This window comes from Apteryx mantelli, chromosome 4 (assembly GCF_036417845.1).
Source record: "Apteryx mantelli isolate bAptMan1 chromosome 4, bAptMan1.hap1, whole genome shotgun sequence".
Lineage (NCBI taxonomy): Eukaryota > Metazoa > Chordata > Aves > Apterygiformes > Apterygidae > Apteryx > Apteryx mantelli.
The window spans coordinates 76,552,937-76,576,821 of NC_089981.1; the positions used below are offsets into that span (position 1 = coordinate 76,552,937).

General features: G+C 43.3%; 1 protein-coding gene across 2 annotated transcripts in view; it reads left to right on the forward strand.

Annotated features, from left to right (window-relative positions):
* Positions 1 to 23,885, forward strand: part of EVL (Enah/Vasp-like) — an 83,025-nt gene that overhangs the window by 37,459 nt on the left and 21,681 nt on the right. The window lies entirely within an intron of this gene.

Below are 23,885 nucleotides of genomic sequence, written 5' to 3' on the forward strand. Positions count from 1 at the left end.
GGGAGAACATCATCAAGGGAACCTTTGATTTGGTGTTTCCTTGTCATTCATTATTTCTTGTCATTCCCATCTTCAGCAGAACGTACCATTTTTTATTCTCCAAGACCACACACACTAGCATGACAGCTGTATGCAGTGTATTTATCCATCCGAAAGAAAGACAGCAAGGAAAGATGCCCTTGAGATAATACCCTGAGATCCGTCTCCCTGAGTGCAGTCCTCGTGTCCGTTTGCAGTGCACCGTCAGTTTGTCCGGGGTGATCCCTGAAACAAGGAGGATGGTGAGGGGAGAAAGAGCAGCCTCTGTTGTATCCCTTCACACCTCTTACGGAGAGGAGACTTTGCTACATGGTACTACCATTTCCGTAGTGGAGTGGAGGTACAGAGCAACCAGCCCCCTGTCCATACAGGGTGAAGCTCCCAGGCTGAAAACCCCTGCTCCTGCAGGGGACAGGTATTCACCGCCGGCGCTGAGCCAACCCCGGTGGAATTACACTTGTGAATAACCTCCGTGTGAACAACCTCACCGATACCAGTGTGGGACTTTCTTGTTTGTACCCCATCCTATACTTTTAGTTGGGAGTTTTAACTGGAAAAGAGGTATGGGATTTGTGTGATTTATGACTGGATGTAAATCACCATGGTAACCACCACATTTCTTGTGCTCAGGGTGTTTTCCTAAATTCTTCAAGAAGCTGTATCTGTGTTTGTTTATGCAGTTCAAAGTGAAGTTTGGTTAAGCCAGTAGCTTTTTTGTTTTTTCGTCATGTCATTTCCTTTTCTTACCACTATCCGTCTGAGGTCTGCATTTTTTTTCTTTTCCAGATATGACTGTAGTTTTGCAGTGTGGGCCCTTACAGTAACTAAAACCCCTTTTTTAATTACAACAGCAATCATAACCTTTCCTTTATAGTGACTCTTCCTTGACACAGAAAGAGTAAAGAAGCACTGAACTAATTGTCATCATTTAACTTACTTTTTTCATTGGAGAATTCAGAAGTTTACAGTGTTCCAGGTCAAAGTGCTCTCACAGTCTCATGAAATAATTTATTATTAAATGAATCTATCTTCGGGCTTGGACCAACTTGCTGTAGCATGCAGGGTAGCATTATGTCTTTCAGGGGGTTGGTGCTGCTGGGGATTTTAATACTAAGTCAGCATCCTTCTACTTTTTGGTCCCTGATTTAGTTTCATCCAAGGTCAACCATAACAACGGAGCTCAAACTCAGGAATGCATTTAGGAGAATATTAAGTATTCCTACATATTATATACTGATGTATGTGTGAAGAAACTGCCTTAATTAAAATCTGGAAGCTGCTAAGTGGACCCCAGGGAATCAGCAGCATACATATTTTGTTGTGAAAACTGGTCAGATGAATTTTCTTTATTTACTCTCTAGATGCTGTGGAGACTGATAATACTTGGTTCCTTAGTTTCTGCGGTGTCTTCAGACAGAATTACTCAGGGACCTCTGGAGATCACCTAGTCCAGGTGCCTGCTTAAAGTAAGGCTCCCTTCAGGATGTGATCAGGTTGCTCAGGGCCTTGTCCCATTGAGTTTTGAGCGTCTCCAAGGATGGTGATGCACTGTGAACTGTTTGGGAGCAGATGCCAGCAGTGAGGTCACCCCTCAGCCTTCCTTTCTCAAAGCTGAACCACCTTGGTTCCCTCGGCCCCTCCTCCTATGCCGTTTGCAGCCCCTGGCCATCTTCATGATCCTCCAGTGGATCACAGCACTTGGTCAATGTCTCTCTTGTATTAGGGGTCCAGAGCTGGACCCACTGTTACAGATGCTGAGGTCATTCAAGACCAGTTGGATATAGAACACTTATATTGCTTTTTGTCTCAGCTGTGGTCCTTGCAGGCCAGGGTTTAAAATACCTTGTCAGGGGGAGAATGGGAAAACATGAATGTTTCTGCATTATGCTCCATCTTTTAAAAAGATGGAGGGAATCAAAGAAACATTGTATAAGGACACATCTCCCTGGCTCAGTGCAAAAGTCAGTGTGGGAATCAAAGTACTCCCGGTGGGTTAATGCACTTATTCTGCATCAGTGACTGAGCTGGTGCGCTTGGGGTGTAGTGTCATCTCTGCATGGCCCTGCCTGTGTCGTGTAAGCATGCCCTGAGGAGAAGGGGAAACAAAAAACAAATATTACTGCTTCAACAACGAGAAGTAGTTCTTTTAATTTAGACTACGTACTGCCGCTCCAACTCACAGGTGTGCTTTCTGAGAACAGGGGTGAAAACTCCACTACCTTTATTAAAGAACACTTGCCATGTTAGGAGAAGTATGCTCATTTTTCAAAGAACCTAGAAAGTGAAGAGCCTTTTGTTTTCCCTAGCCTGTTTGTGCAGTGGTCACTGTTAAAGTGTTGGTAATTATTTGTTGAAAGTAATGAACTTCACTGTATTGTGGGGACCACAGATTAAATTCAAATGGCAAACAATATTTTAATGACAATAATCCTAGGTGTTGTCTATTTTCTCTTTAAGTCAACAGAAGGATTTCCATCAACTTCCCTTGAGGGTTTTGTGTGATGAGTGTCTGCTGTTATTGTATTCACTTGACAGTTATTTTTTATGTAGTAATGAAGTTTTAGCTAGGAAATGCCAGATTCCTTTATATCCTTCTATCAGTGACACTTTGTGTGCATCAATGATAAATCTAAAGTAGAGAAATAAAAAGAGAGCAAACTGGATTGTTAAACAAAAGTTGTTTTAGCTGTTTTGTGCTATCAGAAATATGCAGACATGTCTGCAAAACTCCACTGAAATTCAACAAGTAATTAAGCTTATCTACTCAACCACAGGATACTGTTATTAGCAAAGCATTTAATTAGCTATCCATTGTGATAGAGCTGAAAAACAAATACCTTCTCTAGCATTTCCCAAGTAGTCCATCTGTAATTCACAGAGCAACACTTTTACTGTGTGTCCCACAGACACTGAATAAGATTTTGATGCGAAAAAGCTTTATGCTAAGTTTAACTGTGTATTATTATTACCTTCTAATAGTGCAGCCTAAAAAAAAAACCCAACTTTTTGAAGAAGGTCAAACAAACACCCTGAGAAGATGCAAAAATAATATAAACCAATCCATAATTCACGATGCTTTAAATTGTCCACTTGTCAGTACCAGTGTTGCTGCTTCTGCCCCAACACAGCTAATGCATCAAAGAACTTAATAAATGTCTGTTTTGCCGCATCCTCAGGAGATTAGGACAATACAGGATCGAAATAACATGTATGGCAAGGAGGACTGGTGGAGAGATTGATACAGCGGGGTGCTGACCTCAGCCCATCTCAGGAACGTGCTCCTGACCCCTAGCAGTGCATGGAGGGACGAGGTACCCAGCTCCTCACACAGTGCTCGGTGCTTTGCAGAACTGGGTCTTCACCTACCACTTGAAGCATATTGTCCCAGATCAGGCAAGCACATGAGTTTATAGTAAGATCTCTTCACCGTTGCCTTCTTCACTTGGATGAAAAGATGGGTATCAATGGAGTTAGTATATCACTGCTCCAATCTCAAAGGCAGCAATCCCTCCCTAATGGGAAGATCTTGTCCTCTGGGTTTCACTGCGCCATCCTCAGTATATTCAGTTTCGCTGTGTCTGTCTTGCATATCAAGGAGGAGATCTCTGCTAATGGGAGTGTTAGGCTGGAGGATGTCCCAGCGTAGCAGGTAGGAATCCCATTATTAGAAGATTGAGAATTACTGACCTAGATTATGATCTCTCCAGGACAGGGAGTAACTTCATGCATGTATTTGTCAGCTTGCCAACAGCAACCAAAAATAAAATCAAAGCATTAGGGACAGTAGCCCGCAATGGTAAGATTTTTAAATACGGATAAAAATGTTTGTTTTCATAGTCTTTCTCATTAAGCCAAAGTAGGTGGCTTAATGTAAATTACCCATATATATTAACAATCTTCTTTTATTCAGTAACATGATATTATTATTTGTAGGAGAAAATATGAAAACTGAGTCATTAGAGAAAACATTTTGCAGTGCACTTGGATCCGATGTTGCTTACTGTGGAGTTTAAATTTGTTTAATTCACGTAGATGCATAGACAAGACACAAGAGTACAAGAAAAAATACAAGCATACATTTAATATTAGTTACACTGCTTGTTTATGCCTGCTTTCACTAAACTCTTGGTACCATACGACTTCAGATTCTTTTTGTGTGTCCCTAATCAAATATTCATGGTTATATTCTCACATACATCGTGTTCTCTCTGGTAAAGGAATGATTCTGAGGCCTACCTTGAGGTAAACATGGAGAACAAGGCGTATGTTCAGCTCAAACTTTGGTCTTGTTTATGCCCATATGGACCCTGTAGCAACAGTGACAACTAGATATGTATATGAAAATCAAAGGACAGGTGCTGCTTAGGCAAAACATTAGCAAGCTGTGGACTGTATAGACTATAGACTTTCCAGTACTGGGACACACAAAATTAAGAACATGTGTAATCCTCTTTTCTCATTTCAAATAGGGAAAGGGAAAATGCCATTTTTCAATAGAACAGCTAGAAGAAAGCATCCCAGTCTAGATCCAGTTTAGCTGCAGGTTATGTGCATGGGGTTCAAAGGAGCAGCACTGAGTTCCCAACTGAAGAGCCGGTCTTAGGTAAGATATTACATAAGCTTTCACTCTTCATCCTATTTGGGGACGAAGTGCAATAGCAGCTATCTTAAGACATAATCCAAACTTTAGTTCTGCTTCTTTCATTATTAAGGCATAATAAATATCATTAATATCGCTAATACTATTACTTTTTGCAGTAAACTGTAAGAAGTTATGAATATGATTTTTTTTTTTGTGAATGGAGTAGAAAAATATACTTTGGTGTACATCAAAGCAACTTCAGAAAGTATTTCCATGTTTGAGTGTCAGCCATTATTACAAAAAGAATTCATAAAGTCTGTCAGCATAATTTAGTTCCCTAGCTTTGCCTGTGTTGGGCACTTAACTCTTAAAATCATTGTAATGTTTCACACGGTGTTCATATATAGGTTTCTTCTGTAAAAGGAAGTGAATTTGTTAGTGCTGTTTATTATTTATGCAGCACCATAGGCAGAAAGCAGTAAAACCGACAAGAGCCAACCTCAACTTCCTTTTAATTTGTAGGGGATGATGTTTCGTTGTTGCCCCTCTCCCCCTTTGAAGTGTCAGGTTTCTGAAATCTCTTTTTAATGACATAGATGAAACAAGTGTAGAGGAGGGAGGCCCTGTGCAGAGCCGAGGGAACAACAGACGTTTTGAGGCCAGGCTCTCGCGGGAACGGCGGCGGCGGCAGCAGCCCTGCGCGGGGCGGCGAGCGAGGGGGGTCCCTCCGCGCCTCGCTGCTGTCCCTGGGTCAGCAGCCGGGCAGCAGCTCCTCTCCTCGTCAATGAACCAGCTGCTGCGGCAGATGATCGTGCTGAATTTCAGGTCACTTGATAACTAGGCCAGGCAGCCGTGTTTTGCGGTTCAGCTTGGGTGACACGTAGGCTAAGCGCTTCATCAGCACAATGCAGCGTTGCTCACGTTTCCCCGCTGCTCGGCTGCATTTGCTCAGGTTGGGGTGGCGAAGGGGCAGTTCAGCCAGGTCCCCTCCTCGGCAGCAGGCTAGCGAACACCGTCCGTCCCCTGCTTGCGCTTGCTTGGCGCTCCCGTGTGCAAGAAAAGCACAGGGCATGGTTAATTTTCCAGCTTCTTATTTAGTAACGGCTCTTATTGAGGCTATCACTTAGAAAACCTGCCAGCTGTCTGCAGGCCCGGTAGGCTCTGCTTCGTCATGTCAGCCATTTCATAAATGAAGCGTGGCGCTGGCTTCCACAGTTGCAGAGAAATGCTCGCACCCTTGTCAAGGAGCAACAGCAAAGGTCTCACTCCTTCAGTGCCTGGGAGTAGGTGAGAGGGGCCACGTCAGGAGCGGGGGCTCCCCTTGGACTCCCCGGAAGGGTCTTAACAGAGAGGAGCGGCACGACCACGATCCTTGCTCAGTCTGTTCAGGAGAAAAGCGGCAAAGCTTGCTTGAGCTTGCGGGGAAGGATAAATCAAAAATTTCTGGGGAAAGCAGCTGGAAATATCATGGTAATTTTCTCAGCTTGGCAGGCTTGTTAGTTTTAATGGATTCCCAGAAGAGTCAAGCTTATCTTTGGGGTAAAGAAAGTGGCAACAAACCGTGCTAGATTTTTACAGCCAGAAGGGATCATCTACTCTAACCTCCTTTTATAACAGACCCAAGGCGTTCTGCCCGCAAATTCTTGACCAAGTACCTAATGCCCTGTTTGTGCTAGAACATATACTTGAGAAAGCCATCCACAGTCATGATTTAAACACTGCATGTGATAAAGAGTATACCATTTCCTCAGTGAAGTTTTTCCAATTGCTTCCTGTCACTGATAAAAACTGCTTGAAACATCGGGAACTTGCCTCATGTCAGCTCCCAGCCCCTCGACTTTGTTGTGCCTGCAGCTGCAAAGTAAAAATCTCTTTATGTCCTTGCTGGTTGTGTGCTGTAATCCAGCCAGGCCATGCTCACTGGGGCATGCCGACTGATGCTGTCGACCCAGCTCAGGCTGAGCTGAGCTCCTCTGCCCAGGTGCTGAGCTGGGTCCCATCTGGAACCGGGTTGGGCAGTAGCTGTGTTATCATGTCCAAAGGGATACATCTTGCCTCTGAGGGCGCCTGTCTCACTGATGCTGATACACGGTCTCCAGAGTGGACTGTCTGGTTGTATCAAAGTAGGGGCAGGATATGGCTGGCCCACTCCCCTTCTAGGTAGATATGCTCAGAGCAGGGCTAAAAGAGCAAGCTTGGGAGCTGAAACAACACTGGCACGAGAGAGGTTGGAATAAAGGCAGCACTGCAATAGATTTCACAAAATGGCCTTGAAGAGCCATTTGGATGTGAATAAGGCTGGGCTTACTCTCTCTGCCTCCAAGCTTCTCTTCATAATGTGGTGAAAAGCATCCACAATTTCAAATGGTAAAAACCTAAGCAGAAGAAGAAAAAGCAAGGCAGTAGTTATTTGGACAGAGAACAGACTGCTGAAGATGCCATTATATTTGACATATCAGCTAAAACTTGTTCTCTGTGTTTTGGAGTGAATACATCCTTTAAGGCAAAACATCTATTTTTAACTCTCATTCTGGGAAGTCCTTTTTCCCTGTGCTGGTAGGGAAGATATGTACACTTTGTCACAGTTATCTTTCACAATTGTTTACCAGCCTCCTTTCAGTAAGGGAAACCAGGCAACAGGACAGAAAGTTGTTCACCAAAGCCAAATGATTCATAAGCCTCTGTTCATCATTCCAGGGACTAACTGGAGCAGGGAGAGGGGGGGAGAGGGACAATCCTGCTTGATTCAGAAGGAGAGGTCCCCTTGTGGAAGGTAATGCAAAGCCAAAAGAGTACTTATTATTTATTTCAATTAAGTGTTTGCTCACAGTGGGTCTTGCAAGGCCACCCAAGAGTGGCACACCCAGTCATGAGTCACGAGCGGTGAGAAGAACGATAAGCCAAGAGGCAGAATATATTCAGGTTTCTAAACCCTCCCTGCATCTATGTGTACTTTGGTAGAGCTTGTGGCCTAGTCTCTTAGGATAAGATTCATCATAACTAAATTTACAGGACAAAGATAAGCATGTATTCTAAGCTAGGCTCCTCTGTAATCAACCAGGAGACACAGCACCGCCATAGAAAGAGTCATCCTTCTTTAAGATAGCTGTTGTTTACTGAGGAAGTTTTAGGAAACCGGTGACCAAACCAGTGAGAAGTATGCAAAGCTGAAGTATTTTTGAATTGCACTTGCTAGCCTCTATACAGGAGTTAGGAAGGCTTGAGGCTTTTCCTTGTACCCAAAGCAGAGGTTCAAGCTTTCTGTATTGTATGAAAAATGCATCACAGTCTCCCCCAGAATGCCTGTTTTTATCTTGGAGAACAGAATGCACTTTCTCGACATTTTCATAGGAATCGTAATCAATTTGAAGGTTTAAATTAATTAAAGTTGAGGCCTCTGAGAAATAACAAATGCATGCCAGCACTTTTTTTGTACCAAATTATCTTAATAGCTGTGTAGCATAGACTTCAAAATTTCCAATCAGTTAAATTAATTGAAACTTTTGTGCAGAAGAAACTTTTGAAAACAATACATTGTAAGCAAGGTATGTTACTATTGACTATTTTGTTTAATTGTTACTGTACTGTTGGCTATGGACAGGTAACAGCTTAAGTAACTTGTAAGTGGGGCCACTCTGTCTTCAGAAATGACTTACCAAACTTCATCTTTCCTGTACAGCTATTTTGCCCCTAGCAGTGCCTGCAAGGAAAAGATATGTGAAGTGCAAGCATGGCTTTTAAAAATCAGTTTAATTTAGTACCACAAACACTAACATGATTTAATCATAGCATATTGTTAGAGAATGACATTACTGCAAGACACTTCAACACAGATAAATTTCTTGTAGCTGTAATCTTTACTTCGAGTTGACCAGGGTTTTCTGGGCACAGTCTGTGAGACTCACATCTGCCTGGAATGCTTTTTGCTCTCTATTTATTGATAGAAACTTTCAGCCTTGCATCATATTTAAAATAGTCTGTAACTGGAAATTATTAGATGCAATTCTGCAGGCACTTGAGTCTTTGCTGTCCATGTAAGAAATGAAGGTCAAATGCTGTATTCCTAGGCAGTTCTCACTCCCTTGTGCCCCATATTTCAGGCAGCATGGAAATCTAGGAGAGGGTCCCTCGACTTCACTGAGGAGTACCAGCTCAGTACCAGCTCAGCCAAGGTCTCCCTGTGAAGGGAGCAGCTTCAGAGAGACAAAAAGTGGAGATGAGCACAGTGTTCTTCCACGTCTTAAATTTACTCTGTGCAATCTTACTCCAACCAGATTGCTACAGTATGTGAATGCAGCATCTAGGGACTAACACCCATCCTGTGAACGTGATGTATGGTTGGGAAACACTTCGACTTTCCTCAGAATGGTCACCAGGAGTCTTTTGGAAGCAATGAGGGAAATAGAGGTCAAGAGCAGAGAAAGACAACATCAAAAGTTCAACCTGGTTCAGTGTAACCAGCTTCCAAGGTAGGGCAAAACATCTGGAACTGATCATTCAATGAAATAAACTGGTTTCCATCTGCAGCACTGCAACGGTCTGGGCATTTTTAATGGTATGACAATGGCTTTTTTAGTGTATTTTGCCCAGCTGAGAAACTTAAAGTTCATTGCTCTCCTTCTTGAGAGTTTTTGAGAGCTCTTGAGAGTAGAGACCCTCTTAGAGTGCCAGTGGATAAAGACACTCCTAAAAACATAAAACCAAGCACTCAGTTCATGTGATAGTTTTATTTCAGTTTTGACGAGGCCTCTGTGTTCTTAGTTGTCTCATGCACTTTTAAATGACTCCCAAAACATGGACAATAGATATTAGGAATAAAAAAGGAAAGCAGCCTTTTCAATTAAGGGCAAAATATGCAGAAATTAAAATGATACAAATTGTATCAGCTGCATATTGTCTCCTATGTACACAGTCTGTAGATAAAATCAGGTGGTGATAATCAGTAGGTGACAGATAAATATAGTCTTCCTGTAATAGGCTTCATGTAGGACAGCCACCTGCCTGCCTGCTACCACTTGCAGGATCAGAGCTGTCCTTCATTGTCACTGTTGTGGATTGTGGAAATACATTTTTCCAACTTCTGTTCAAAATAGAGGGATTTTTCTAGCATATCTCCTTACAGAGGACTGCTGCACCAGGTAAGCAGTGGGCATCATAAGTGATTTGTCAGCCTTTATTATAGACTCACCAGTAATTTATATCTGTCAAAATGCAATTTGCACAATTGATTTCCTGTTGCAAGGATTACAAGACCAGTTAGCTGAGGGCATGTTTGCCTTCTAGCCAGCTTCTATTGGTTCACTGTCTTAATAGAGTCAAGGTTGTTTTTCATACAGCAGTCAGAGACGGTCAATTGAATTGTTACTTGAAGTCTTTTAGGTGCACAACATCTGCAAGCACTGCTAGTTTGTGAATCATCTATCTGGCCACAGGCAAACTGGAGTGAGAGCTCTATGGATACATCTGTCAAGGAACAGTAGTAAGAAGTCATGAGGTTACTGGTGCTTTTATGGTTAGTACCGCATGCTGCATGGCAGAGTATCACTTTTAAGTGACTTGCATACAGCTGGTGGTACATGTACTGCAGCTTAGGAATCCCTGATATAGATGTTATAGAAACGTTTGGCCACTATGTTTTTGGGCACACACAAAAACTAAAACTAGATTTCTCCCCAAGCTTAGACCAGTACTGATAGTGTCTAGCATCATAAGTTTGTTCATCCAGAGCAGGAAGCAGAGGTGGTGGCTCATCTCATAATCTCTGGCTATTGCTTTCTGAGAGTCTGCCATTATTTTTCTGTGGGCCATGGGCAATACTGTTAATTTCCACTTCCAAGAGTTCTTTTTCTTGCTTATGTGATCATAGATCTCTATCTTCATTTCTGAAGCAGGAACAGATAGTGGAGTATCTGAGTGAGCCTGTTCTCAGGCCATATGCGCTCTCCTTTGCAGATCATCTAATGCTATGCTCTGCCACTTAGGTGTAGCAGGAGTTACTCAGTCATATAATGACACCTGCTCTGCAGTCCCACTTTGTGTTTGAATGAGCTATTTAAAAGTATTACGTTAATTTTAAGGTTAGGCCAAGGAAGAAGTAGCATTCCAACTCACTCGTTTTATTGGTTGAATCATAGACTTTGTTGGCAAGGTATTTTCTTTGCAGGTGGTAAGTTTGCAGAAGGTTCTGCAGGAATTTTTTAACCCTGTTAGATCAGTCTGAGATTTTATGAGAAGTGTTTTGGCCTTGAAAAGTATTTTTCAGCTTTTTATTAGTCATGAGTGTGTTTAACCCCTTAGCAACCAAAATCCTAGTGTGTGAGATACAAACAATAATAAAGAAAATGAAGAAAGTGCAGGGTAATGGATACTCTTGGACAAATAAGTCATAGAGAAACAAAGAGTTAAATGCATTCTTATGACTGAATGCCATTGTACATCTCTGCATTTACAGATTGCCTCATTAGTTTGGTAAATTCTTTTTAATTGTCTATGTTTGTGTGGTAGTGTGTTCTTTTCAAAGGGCAGGTGGGTTCCAATGGTGATGCAGGATAAGTCAGCACTGTGGAGATCAGATCAGAGCAGGTATTTCACATGAGCCAGATGCTACCCTTCACTGTGATATACAGGATATGGAGAGCCTTCAGAACTGGAATGAGAATGCAATGGTTTGAACATACTTTGTTCCCTAGAAAAACTTTTGGAGTCCTTGTGATAAAACATAATCTATTACATTACTATTTTAATAACAATTTTGTTAATTTAAATTTATTTTGGGCTTTTTTTAAACCCTCAGTAAGTAATTACGTACAACCTTGGCATTTAGGACTATGGGAACCTAAATTTACAGTCAAGTTCCTGAGTGTAGTATTCCAGTTTGCTTATGTGCCTCTGATGGCTTTAGAAGTCAACAAGCAGAAAACAATGGGCACATGCAGGTAGAATTTACACCACGTGTATGCCATAGTGAAAAGATAGTTTGTTATTGACAGAGTTTTACTTTCTCAGATATTAACTAGCTAATACTTCTTTTGCTGCATCTGTTAGTGGAGCATACCTGAGAGGTATCAATACTGTACATTTAAAATGGGACATAAATAATTCATAGGAACAACCTTTAGAAAATATATGATAAGCAACTTGGCTATTATCCAAGAATATCTACATATCACTCAGATGCTCTGAGAATGCTTTAAAGATGTAGGAGGCAGGTACAGAGACAGTTCCTACTCAGTTATGCTGAATACGTACCATTTACAATGAATAGGAGTGCTTCTGTTTGATATATTGCAAGGTAGGTATGAACTTGCCTCCACCTGGGGTTTCACTTGCGCTAACCATACCTTATAGCCTTATAGTTTCTATTCAGCAGCTTCTAAAAATTAGATAAAAGACATATCTGCTAACTTCAGTGGATCTGAACATTAAGCAATCTAAATCAAAGTAGTTTCACTGAAGCTCTGGAGAAATATCACTTAAACCATCTATGAATTTGCTTGAGTACAGGATTGGGTTGTGCAAAATCACCACCAGGAGACAGAATAATGCAACAGCAAGAAGAGAAAGAAACAGATCAAAGAATATTAAGGAAGAGATGACAGAGAGTAAATATTCTACCTAGTCTCCTCATACAAAATGTCCGTTAACTTCAACTGGATTTCCTTCTCTGAGGCCTGCCATACTTAAATATAGAAAAAGAAAGTGATTAGCAGACAAAGTAGAAAGGGAGAAAAGTGTTGGGATCAGAGGAGATCAGGAATGATGGGATGATGGAAAGAACTGGGAGAGAGTAGATGGGGATTTTAAACCATACATATTTAATTCTGAATCCAGCATGTTTGCACTTATATTTTAAACCTAGTGCTCTAAAGTCATCTGTGGTGTAACCCCTATGTCTTCAGCAGCTACACCACCAGTAAATTTGATCCTGCATATTCATTTGCAGTCATTTTCTCCCCAGTACAAACTAATTTTCTTCTCATTCTTCTCATTCACACTTCTGCATTTATTATAATTACTTGCATGCATGCAAATGTTTTGAGGTCTGATTTGGGTGGGGGGAATAGGGGCAGCAACTGCAATTTCCTTTCATGGTGTTGTTTCAGGAGCGTTTCTCCTTGTCCAGGCAGCGTGTCAGACGACGAAGCCTGCCATTCAGGCACCTGCCACGCTCCGGTCGGCGAGGAAAAGCTTGCGATTAAATATTGAAGCGGCAGGGCCCACGCTGCCGCCGTAGCGGTGTATAGATTACAGCCGGTGAAACCCAGCCCGCGGTGGGACGGCCGGTGAGTGTGGGGCATGCGAGAGGTGCCGCGGAGAGGGCTTCAAGGAGGGGGCTGCCCTACTATGGTCAGCAGGGAATGGATTTGGCACTGCTTCTGCCTCTGCCACTGTGACTGCGTGGTCCTGTGCAGGATGTCTTGTAGGTGATGGAGAGGTCCCCGCTGCCTTGCATGCCCATGCCTTGTGTGCCGCGTGCCGACGGGAGCCGTCCCGGAGAGGGGGCGGGGAGCTCCACGCTCGCGACGGGGTGTTGTCGGGCATAAACGTGCTCTGCCGCCATCCGGTTGTTCTGGGAAACCGCTTTCCCATTGTATTTGATCGATCTTTGTCTTGACTTGTTTTGGACTCCCGCAGGCAGGCAGGCAGGCAGTGGGGTGCTGGGTTGGTAGTATTTGAAAGAAATGACTCATGAGGTTCAGGTGATGCTGGCATTAGGGCTGAATCAACGTGTTGGATTGTTTCTGTCTTTACTTGCTAATGAATAACATATATTCTCAGGCAATAGCCTAGAGTTTAAAAAAATAGGTAAGAACAAGAACAGCATTTTATACCTCTTGTAGTTATATGGATATTTACCTGCTTTGTGCTTCATAAAGACCTGCCTGTGCCTCTCAACTCCTGGTAGCTTTTCTGGAAATGAGGAGATGCTGGGCCATTAGGCTGTGGAGGATGGGGGATTTGCTATGGATATGCTTAATACTTAGTGGGACTTTCACTTCCCTTAAGCAAAGAGGTTGGCTTTTGGTGTTACATGTGAATAGGATCAGATCCTATGTTTGAATTCCTTCACGTTTATTGGGAGGACTTGTGCAAGTATTATACAGGAATGTTACCCTTTACTAATGTTGCTTTTTTACATTTTCCATAAATCTCCAAATGTACTGTCATTTCATTGCCTTTTCCTATGCTGTGTTTTGTAGAAAAGACCTCTGCCTTCTAGCGCTCTGTCCTGGTACCGGTCTATGCTAGTTGGCTTTACAGCAGTGTTGGAGTTTCCATCTTGGTAAAATGAATCTTGTCTGGACTTTATCTATTAACTACATGCAATGTGTTGTTACTACATGCAGTGTCTATGTTATGGTATTTTCTATTAACTGTGTGTACATGCTGCCTCAGTATAAGCTTGGGGCCCTGTTGTTTTTCACACTGTGAAAGTGCAAGCTAAAAAAACTGCCTTGAGGAGTTTACTGTCTCACCAGGGAGTGAAAAAGGAAGGAGGCACTTGGAAAAGAGGGAGACTTGCCTTGCAAGGCTGTGCTGGAATTGGGCCAAGAATACACCGCTGGGCTCCAGGCCCCTTGGGTGATGCCCACTCCGCTAGGCTACACTAAGTATATGTATTTTTCTAATTTAATGTGTCATAAATCTTATTGTTAAACAAAACTTGGGATGATGTTTGAAAAGTCAGCTGTGTAAATAGAAGTGGAGTGAACTGCCGTACATGCTGGTAGCTGGATTCTTTCTTCCTGTGGCTTCAGAGATTATCAGAGACTTCATTTGTCCCACAAAAAGGATTGAATTCCTGCTTTTAACTTGATGTGAGGAGTTGTAAATATGAAGTGCATGTAAAAGTGTAAATGTGTGTGCTTGTGAGCAAATGCAAACACAGTTGCACTTGGCTAAAGGAAGATGTTAGGTTTATATTTTAAGAGACAGATTCATGGGGCTTGAGATGTTGCCTCCTGAGGTCAGTGGAAAGGTGCTTTGTGAGTTCACTGATGCTCTTTCTGCAGATTCTTCTTTTCTTAACCATGCCAGGCTGCTATGTGCCTGCTGCCCTTCTCGGCTCTGACAGGGTCTGGCACGTTCTTACTGGAGCAAAACTATTCATGTCCCTATTAACATCAAATTCAGGAAAGTATCTTTGTAACATAAGCTATATGTTTAGATAAAGGGTACTGATATACCCCCTCAGCTTCTTTGGAGCATCTACTGGCTGGGCTCTTGGCTTAGCCAGTCCTCCGTGCAGTGGCAACGAGGTGATAGCTGCTTGGTGTTGTTCATGTTCTTGATTTTAACAAGAGTCTGGTGTTATTTGGTGTTTTTGTTAAAATTCCATTAGTGCCTAGAGGCACAACCTTGTGGGCTAATGAAATGGGAATGGAAAACTTTCAAACCTGGATGTGCAGGATAATAGGCTTGTCACACATTCTAAAAGAAGACTGAAAAAAAAAGAAGGAAAATTAAGAATTCAAGCATTTGTGAGCTTGTTTAAATATGGTTTTAATTTCATACCTTTTTGTCAGCTAGTCTTATGGTTCTGAACTTTACGGATGGCTTTTTCAGTCCCAGCATTGACTGGCATCTTGTCCCATCATCGTCCCCGTGTGTGTTTACAAAGCCTTTTTCCTCCAGGAAAAATAAAGAGTTATTCCTGTAGCCCTCTGTGTGCACACCCCCTACGGTTTAATGCAAACACAGCTGTCTCTCGTAGTGGGCTAAGTCCCAGTGTGGCCACTGGGAAGGAAGGGGCTGTGGTGGTGGCGGCGGCGTGGCAGATGGCAGGCTGACCAGTCCCTATTGCTTTAACACGTAACTGAGCGTTCACTGAATTATTTGTTTCTCATTCAAGCACTCAACCCGGCAAACCCCCCATGCAGGCACCCCGACCCACTCACAGCTGCCGCGGCACTAGGGCATCGCCGCCTCCCTGCTGCCTCCCCAAGCACGCGGGGGCCGAACGCATCCCCAGAGAGCAGGAGACCAGGGGTCGGGTCCGGTGGAAACGTGCTACAGGGGAAGGTGGGAAATCAGCCAAAAAGGCTCTTGCGATTTTTGAACTGTGGTGGAGATGCTCACCCTGACAGTCACCACATCTGGAGCCACTTCACTGTGAAATGCTTATTGCTACCACTTCTGGGAGCACAGTCACCTATATGTATTTTCATATTTCTTTCAAAGCTGTTTTAGCTGTCTGACTCTTATGTGAGAGGTAACCCAAGCTGCTCCTGGGCTAAGACGCTGAGATGAAGTGCAGCTGAGCAATGTCCTTTCCTGATGCCTGGTGTCAGGGTGCACGTATTCTCCACAGGAGCTGCTTTAGCACAGGAGCATCTTTGCTGCATTCAGAAGAACAACAACAAAAAAAGGGAATGTTTTTCTTCACCATCTAAACCGAGCCACTAATGTGAAAAATCATGAAATACTATGCCGGTGCTGTGCTGACCAGCAGGATCAAACAATAATCTATCATAATTTATGCAAAATAGCTGAACTAACGGCTTTAGCAGTTGAGTCCAAGACCCACTGGTTATATGCTGGTGTGTTCGCTGGCAGTCTTCAAGGGCATTGAAAATGGTTTTATTCTAATTATCTTGCAGTGCTGGATCTTTTTGTGGCCTTTTTTCTGGTAACTCTTCTCTGCATCTCCTTTCCTTCGTGCTTACTGAGCATGCACAAATGTTTAGAAATGGAGGGGCCCTGAAACTCTACTGGTCAGTCTTTTTTTTTTTTTTTTTTTTAAGGCAGTGCACACATCCGTTAGTGAGGCAACTACATCTGTACTTGCAGGAGGTGTGAACTAATGTTTGGGGCAGGGCACTCTTATTTAAATTCCAGGCTTGTTTGTTCAGTTCTGTCACTGTCCTTAAACCATATCTATATCAGAAAGTTTGACCAGTGAATGTTAAATCAGTTTTTATTTTAAATGATCAGACTTCATATAGGCCCCCTGGGTTCACACTTCTACTTTGATTTAAGGAGGTCTGCTTCATGTTAGCATAAAGTAATATTAAAGGTATGACAAGTAAAGCAGTTGCAATCTTACAAATGCTGCTTTCAAGAGCTTCCAGGTTGGAAGCTGCTACAATTCAGCTGAGAGGTGACAACTGGAAAACACACTGTCCCTTGTCCCGTGCAGTTTAGGGTAAATTGAGGTTGTGTAAAACATTGCTGGGGATGGTTTTGAGAGAACCTTTTACTTTCCACGGCCACAGACTTGATGCAGTCTCAGTGGCCAAGGGCAAGGGAGGGATGTAGAGGAGGGGCAGTTTCTGGCACAAAATCAGAAATGCTCATTTCACTGCGGTCTTGCAATGAAAACTTTCCTTTAACATGAAAGCAAAATTAATTTGGTCTCCATCAGAGTAAGAGTGCCTTAGATCATCTTTTGCATTGGCTTAACTGTGTCAGTAGTAAATCTTACCTGTAGGTAAATTAATGCAAACAATTTTTACTTGTGCAGACATGGTCTGGGTATAATCAAGTCATTTAACTTCTGCCTCACAGGACTGGTGAAGCTTAATTAAGGCTTGTGGAGTTCTTTGCAGTTCTCAGAGGAAAGGTTTGGTAGATGTGTAAATGATATTACCGAAGGTATTTAATGTGTTCGGTTATAAATGCTGTGAGGCACCCAGCCTGTGAATAACACTCTCTGAAACGGTTTCTATTTCGAGTTAATGTTTAACAGGAATGAGGCGAACACGGCATGAAAGCAGTCTTTGTGGTGCTGCGGGGAGATGCTCTGCTGGGTGGGTGGGTGCCCCCTCGCCCTGCCCGCGCGTTATTGCTTACCAGGCTTCAAACCACCAAACGGGCTCCCTTACGGAGCTGCAGGCGCTCTGTTGCGTAATCAACGTTGCAACAAAACCCTAATGGCGTGAAAATTTTTCAAAATGGGCCCGTAGTCACCCTCTGACCGAAACGCGCCCTTCGCGTGGCTGCCTGCGGCAGGCTGCGGCCCCTGGAGCCCCTTCGGGCGGATGCTTTTCGCAGCGTACCGAACACGCGAGCTGCTTCGCCGCCGGTGGGGCGCGACACGCAGGGTCCCGAATCCCTGGCTCAGAGACATGGTGGCAGTGCGTCGCCGCAAAGGCCAGGGAAGCGGGCCGAACGCCGCTGCGGCAGCAGGGCCCGACGAGCCGGGCGGCCCCTCTGGGCCGTCGCCTCTAGCTGCGGAGGTTTAGCTCCGAGCGACACGCCGTGTCATTCAACTCTGTTATCCCAGCTCGGGCCGCGAGGAGTGCAGCCGCGCTGCTTTATCGAAGCGCGTTATCTAGGCTAATTAGCTCAGTGCTTTGTCCAGGGTAATCAGCCCTGCTAATGAGTTTGAGCACAGCGTTTCCCGCTCCCAAGCTGGGCACTGCCGCGCGGCATGTGGCCACACCAGGGCAGGTTGCGTCCGGCGCCTCCAGGGCCGCTCCCGGGCCGCGCTCGGGGCTGGGCCGCGGGCGTCCGTGGCCCCGCGCGGCACCATGCGGGAGGCCGGCCCTGGCGCCGCCGGGGCTCCGCGGGCCCCGGATGCCCGAAGTGCTGACCGAGTCACCGCGGCGGTGCGATTGCCCAACCGCGGCGCCCGAGCTAAAATTACACCCAGGCCCCGAGCACCGGGAAGTAGCGGCACAAGGAAACACGGAGAAGTTCCTCTGTCCTGCCGGAGTGGAGCCAGAGCCCACTTGCTTTCACATCCACATCTCCACCCGGGCGCCCAGCGGGGCAGTTGAGCGCAGGCTGCAAATTCTTGCCGGGAGCGCGTCACTGCCCTCAGGTTTTGTACAGGTGAAGGGAGAGGCTATGGTGAAGAAAGCAGGACTGACCTTCCCAGCGAGTCCCGGCGTGGATTTGCCAGCTGGCCTCCAGTAGCTGCTGGCAGCGCAGCAGGAACCCAAGCTACCCGTGCCGCCTGCGTGGTGAGCGGCGGTCCAGGGCGTGCACAAATATGGATGCTGGGATTAGCACTGGTCAGACATATTTTTGACTTTTTTTTTCTGTCAGAAGATGCCGATTTATTTGAAAGATGCTGCTATGGGAAAGAAAGTTTTGCTGGAACTGATAATCAGGAATGATTTCTTCCGTTCAGGTCAAGATAAGCAAACGTCTATGACACTCCTAGGACATAAATGACCATGAGTCAGACCTGGTGCCTGAACCTGAGTGTCCCACAATCCAAGTAGGTGCTGAAAACAAGCAATTAGGGATAGTCGGTCTATTCCTCACTTCTTTTCCTCCCATACTGTACTGTGTTTTTTTTCCACAAAAAATCACAATGTTCTGTTCATATGCAGAGCAAGAATTTTCAGTCTCGTGAAGTTAAAGCCCAGATGTATTTCCTGTTAAGCTCTGACCATGAGGCCTTTCCCTAACCCACCACATTCATCACTGGTCTGTGAGCTCCATGGAGACTGTAAGGGTTGTAGAAACCCTGCTTGGGAGCACCTCTGTTTCCAGTATGTAAAATTAATAAAACATCTATAAGTGTCTTAGATTAGCATTTCTGCATTTAAGAACCACAAAATCCTGGTTGCCCAGAGAAGTGGGCCTTGCTTTGCTGTTTACTTGAGTGCACACAGTCAGTAGTGCTTGCAATTGTAATGTAAGTAAAAGAGGAAAAAGAAACATGTCACTTGGGACTGCCCCAGCAGGAGGCAAACGGTGGCATAATTCCTTCTTGTTCATGCCTTCCCAACACAGCTAAGCCAAAGCGGAAGCAGGAGCGTGAATTTTGCCTTGGTGACAGCTAGGGCCTCATTTATGGGCTGGCCATGAGTCCGAGCGAGGACATCTCCACGCAGCAGCAGGGTGCAGTGGTGAAGGCACTGCAGAGCGGGCGCTGGGACGGCGAGCACAAGGAGGTGGTGTTCAGCTCGCCCATGACCACGGCGGCGGTGCCTCTGCTGCCTTCTTGGCCTCATGAAGGACTGTGGCCAGCAAGGGTGGGAGCAACCAGCACAGGGAAGTGCTGAGAGGGCAGCAGATGTTTTCCAGATCTGGGCACCTCCCAACCTTATCCAATAAGAGGGAAGAGAAAAAGCAAACATGGAAGACCTCCATGTGCTCCCAAAATATGCCTTGAGCTGAATCACAAGGTGCTTATATAAAATGCAATTAATTATTGCAAAGAAACAAAGCGAGGAAACACAGATGTTCACAGTATATCTCCTGCATTAATTAGTTGCTAAAAATGTAGATTGCAGCAGCCATGAAGCTGCAAGCAGGTCAGTAGTAAAGATGTCTCTCCAGGTTATTAGCACTGGTCAGTAGCACTGTTCTCTGCGTGTCTGTTCCCAAAAGCTGCCATGTTAGGAAGCAAGTCACAGTGCAACTTGAGAAGCATGTTTAAATGAGGATGCCATTACCAAGAGCACTTACTGCTCATGTCCGCTCATGTCTGAGAAATATCTAAAAATGTGGAGAGAAGTTAAACCTAGAAAGGTCCAGTTTGATTTAGAAAACCTTCAATCAAGCATGTGCCTGCTGTATGTGAACATACAGAACATACAGATATGAAATCAAGCTTAAAAGTAGTCCCTGCATTCAAAATCTGTATGAGCTTTGGCTGAGCATGCTGAAAGCAAGCTCAGGGTCAAGAGAAGCATGAATCTCCACACTTATGGAGCTTAAAGTTGTTTGCAAACTTTTCATCAGATGGCCGTGCACCTGGGTTTGCAAAGAACCCCAGCCTGGGGGGGGGGGGGGGGAATCTAGCCGAATTTGTGCTTCATGCGATAAGCAGACCAGGCTCTCTGAAGGCTTGGGTTGGACTTCTAAGGTGGCCAGCCTCAGGCAAAATCTTGGCTGGCAAAACATGGTGCTTCTAGCCTTTTTCCTTGGGGTTTGCAAACGAAGGTTTCACGTTACTGTAGAAAAAAAGATTGTTTTGAATAAGATTACACACAAAATGTAAGAAGGAGTTATTTCTTATGGTCATGGGAAACTCGAGTGAAAAAAAAAAAAAACAGTAGAAAACGGAATTGATGTGTTTCCCGCTGTAGTCAAGAAAGGTGGGGACATAGATAAGCAAAAGCTGTAACTACCTGGAAAATCCTGTTATCCTATGCCAACTGTACATATGACTTCCCTCAAACTCTTTTTTTTCCAGTAACTTCCAATCAATAAGAGTTGGTAGTAATACAAAATTGGTTTCCCTAATTCCACTGGCTGTGACTGAACGCGGGAATGATGAATGATGTTTTTCTGTCTGAATTTTTGTGTACATTTTGCTGCAGTGTGGTGATTTATATAAGTCTAAATGTGTAAAAGAGAGGAATTAGTCATTGCACACAAAACACCAATTGTCACACGTCTCAAGATCTCCAAGAGGATTAAGTATTTTGGGGGGCCATGCAGTAATGTACCCTGTGCATCTGAAAGATTGTCTGGCTTTTTAAATTAATGTACGGAGAAAAAAAAAGCTGCAAATTTGTCACTACTTCTGCAAAGAGTTTTCGAATATTTACTTATTCGGGTCCAAAGTATTTTTTTTCCTTCTGATCTTATTTCTCTTGCTTTTGTGTGTCAAAGGAGGAAGGCATTTCTATACAAACTGTAGAGAATTTTTCAATTTCAAAACATAATTAGGAGCTTTATGTACTTAATTTTAAGGACATTTCACACTATGAGCAAATAATAAGAACAATAAAATATTGCCAACTAAAACAGTTGGCTAAGGTTCTTAATGTGAAAAAAAATAGGGATTATTAATGCATGGATATCATCTCAGAATAAGGGATTGAAATCAAGTTACTTGAATGCAGTGAGGGAAAAAATTTTCAAGTAGCCTTGTCTGAATTGACTTGTGGCCTGCTCTAGGAATATATCAGATATTTGCTGAACCACAGGAAGTTTTTTGAAACCATATCTTGCAATCAAAAGCAATGCATTTTGTTTCAGTGTGGTCCTAATCCTGCAAACATATACATACTTAACAGAAAATATAAGTAAATTCATTTACTTTATTGGGAGGTCTTCGTACTGAAAATTCGTATAGAGTTGTTTGCAGATTAATATGCTTATTTGGTTACCTGCCTGCTACGCAGGTGAGAGATCAGCTTGAAAAGGCTCCAGATGATAAAAAGCAACAACCCCGACTTCTAGATGTATTCTGTAACCTTGCCCTAAAAGGATTTCTTTAGGCTGCTTTCCAAATTGATTTGGTTTGATTTGTTTGGTTTTAAACCTATAGCCAGTTTGTAACAGGAAAACAGTCTATTTTTTGTGTGGTGTTGATAGTCTCTGATTCTAGGTTCCTTCTGCATTTCTGGCATTAGTCAGATTGGCCCCACTGCCGTGTTTTTCTGGGCACTTAGCCGCCAGAGAAGGTTCATGCCAAAGTACCAGATGAAGATGGATCCATTAGAGCCTCCATTATACTTTGACATAAATTATTGTCAAAGAAGAATTGCTGTTTCTGCTGCCTCATCCTCTGGCCTTCTTATATTGGCGCACGCTTTTATTCATTTTTCCAAGCAGCGTGCAGACTTCCATATGATATTCTGAATCTTTATACAAGGGAAGTTTTCTCGTGGCCAAATCGTATGCAGTGATGAATATTGCTAAAGTTTATCATGATGGCATTTGTTAGCCTATGAGGGAAGAGTAAGTTCTTAATTCTTAAAATTCTTTCATCCAGAAGACTGTTTACTGAAATATGTAACAAGTAGGTGTATATGCACAAGAGAACATGTGTGTTATTTGCAGATAGGTCACACCAAAGCCCAGGGTCCGAGCAGTGACATAGCTGAGCTGTGGGAAGTTTGGTCCAAATCCAGATCTTGGGGATGGGACCTTACCTCTCTGACTGTGCCATTCAGAAAAAGGTTAAATTCACTTTGTATCTGCTGCTCAGGGGTAGCTCTGACCCTTCTTTCACTTCAGTGGTGAAGGTACACAAAACATTCACACAATAACATGGGATCCTTTTAACATCTTTAACTCCTTGCATGTGAACCTCCCTGTGCACTCCAAATGCCTGCCAAGTTTTTTTTGTGAGACTTCCATCTGAGAAACACCCACTTCTTTTCCACATTCATTGTTTAGTTTGATTTTTACAAAATCTGCCATTTTTGCCCAGATAGTTAGCCAAAGATCTGTGAGCGACGATATTCAGTTGTCAGTGGTGAGACATTAAAGAAGTGGATTGTCTTCACTTCATACCTGATCCTAAGATTTTCTAAATGTCCAAGCTTTTGACTCAGTGATTGTCATTGCCTCCATTTTTTGGATGCCCTATTGGAATGCATGGAAGGGTCTGCCTTTCAGAAAGTGCTGAGTGTTCCCTTTCTGCAAATGCCAGTCCTTAAAGACATTTCAAAAATAAGCACAACAGAAAGGATCAGTCAATACTTCTGGAAATGCTGACTGCAATCCATCTCTGTGAGCTTTCCTGTTTTCACACAGTCATACTTTCTAATTCATTTTTGGATGAAATTCTGTCTGGCAGAAACATATAAGGAAAATTGAGCAAAATTTTTTTACCAATCTGTGAGTGATATATTTGGATTGTAAATGTTTAGTTTTGATTTGCTCTTGATGGATAACTTTTAAAAGGATGAAACTTTACATTTGAAAATGTAAATAATGAGGTGCACATAATAATTATTTTCTGTATGTGACTGATCTATTTCATGGTGCTATTTACGAGGAAAATTTCCAGTGCATTTAATAGAGTTTTTATCAGTTTAATCCCAATCAAATCCCCACCCCAAAATTAATAGAACAGTTGTCTTTCCATGCAATGTGAGATCACTATAGCTTACATTACCAAAAATTATTTTTATTTTCACAATAATTACTTCCATCAGAAAATGGCATGTAATTACAAGTGTACATGATAAAGATGTCCAAGAACAGTCTCAGATTAAGTAACCAAAGTCAAGAAAGGAGACGTGACTTAAATGGTGACATAAATAGGTTTTTGTTGGTGAATGTCAGTGAAAGCTCAGCTTGGTATGCATCCTGCAGAAGCAGAGGACTGATAGGGTAGTAAAAGGAACAGCAAAGTTTATAAAAGACGTGTTTTATCTTGTATCTCCTTGCATCTTCCTTCAAGAAGCTTCTTTATGTCAACTCAGCATCAGAGCAAGTAGTGCTAGCTGGAGTGCACTCTTGCAAACTCATTGCTGTGGTGTTTGTACCTTCATTTGGCTGACCACCTCATCTGCCACTAATAAGGTAGCACATGCTGTAAGAGAGTATGAGAGACAAGTGAGGTGCAGCTGGGATGCTCTTGCATCAGTTCTGTGCTCTTTGCCCAGTCTCTCTCTTGGTC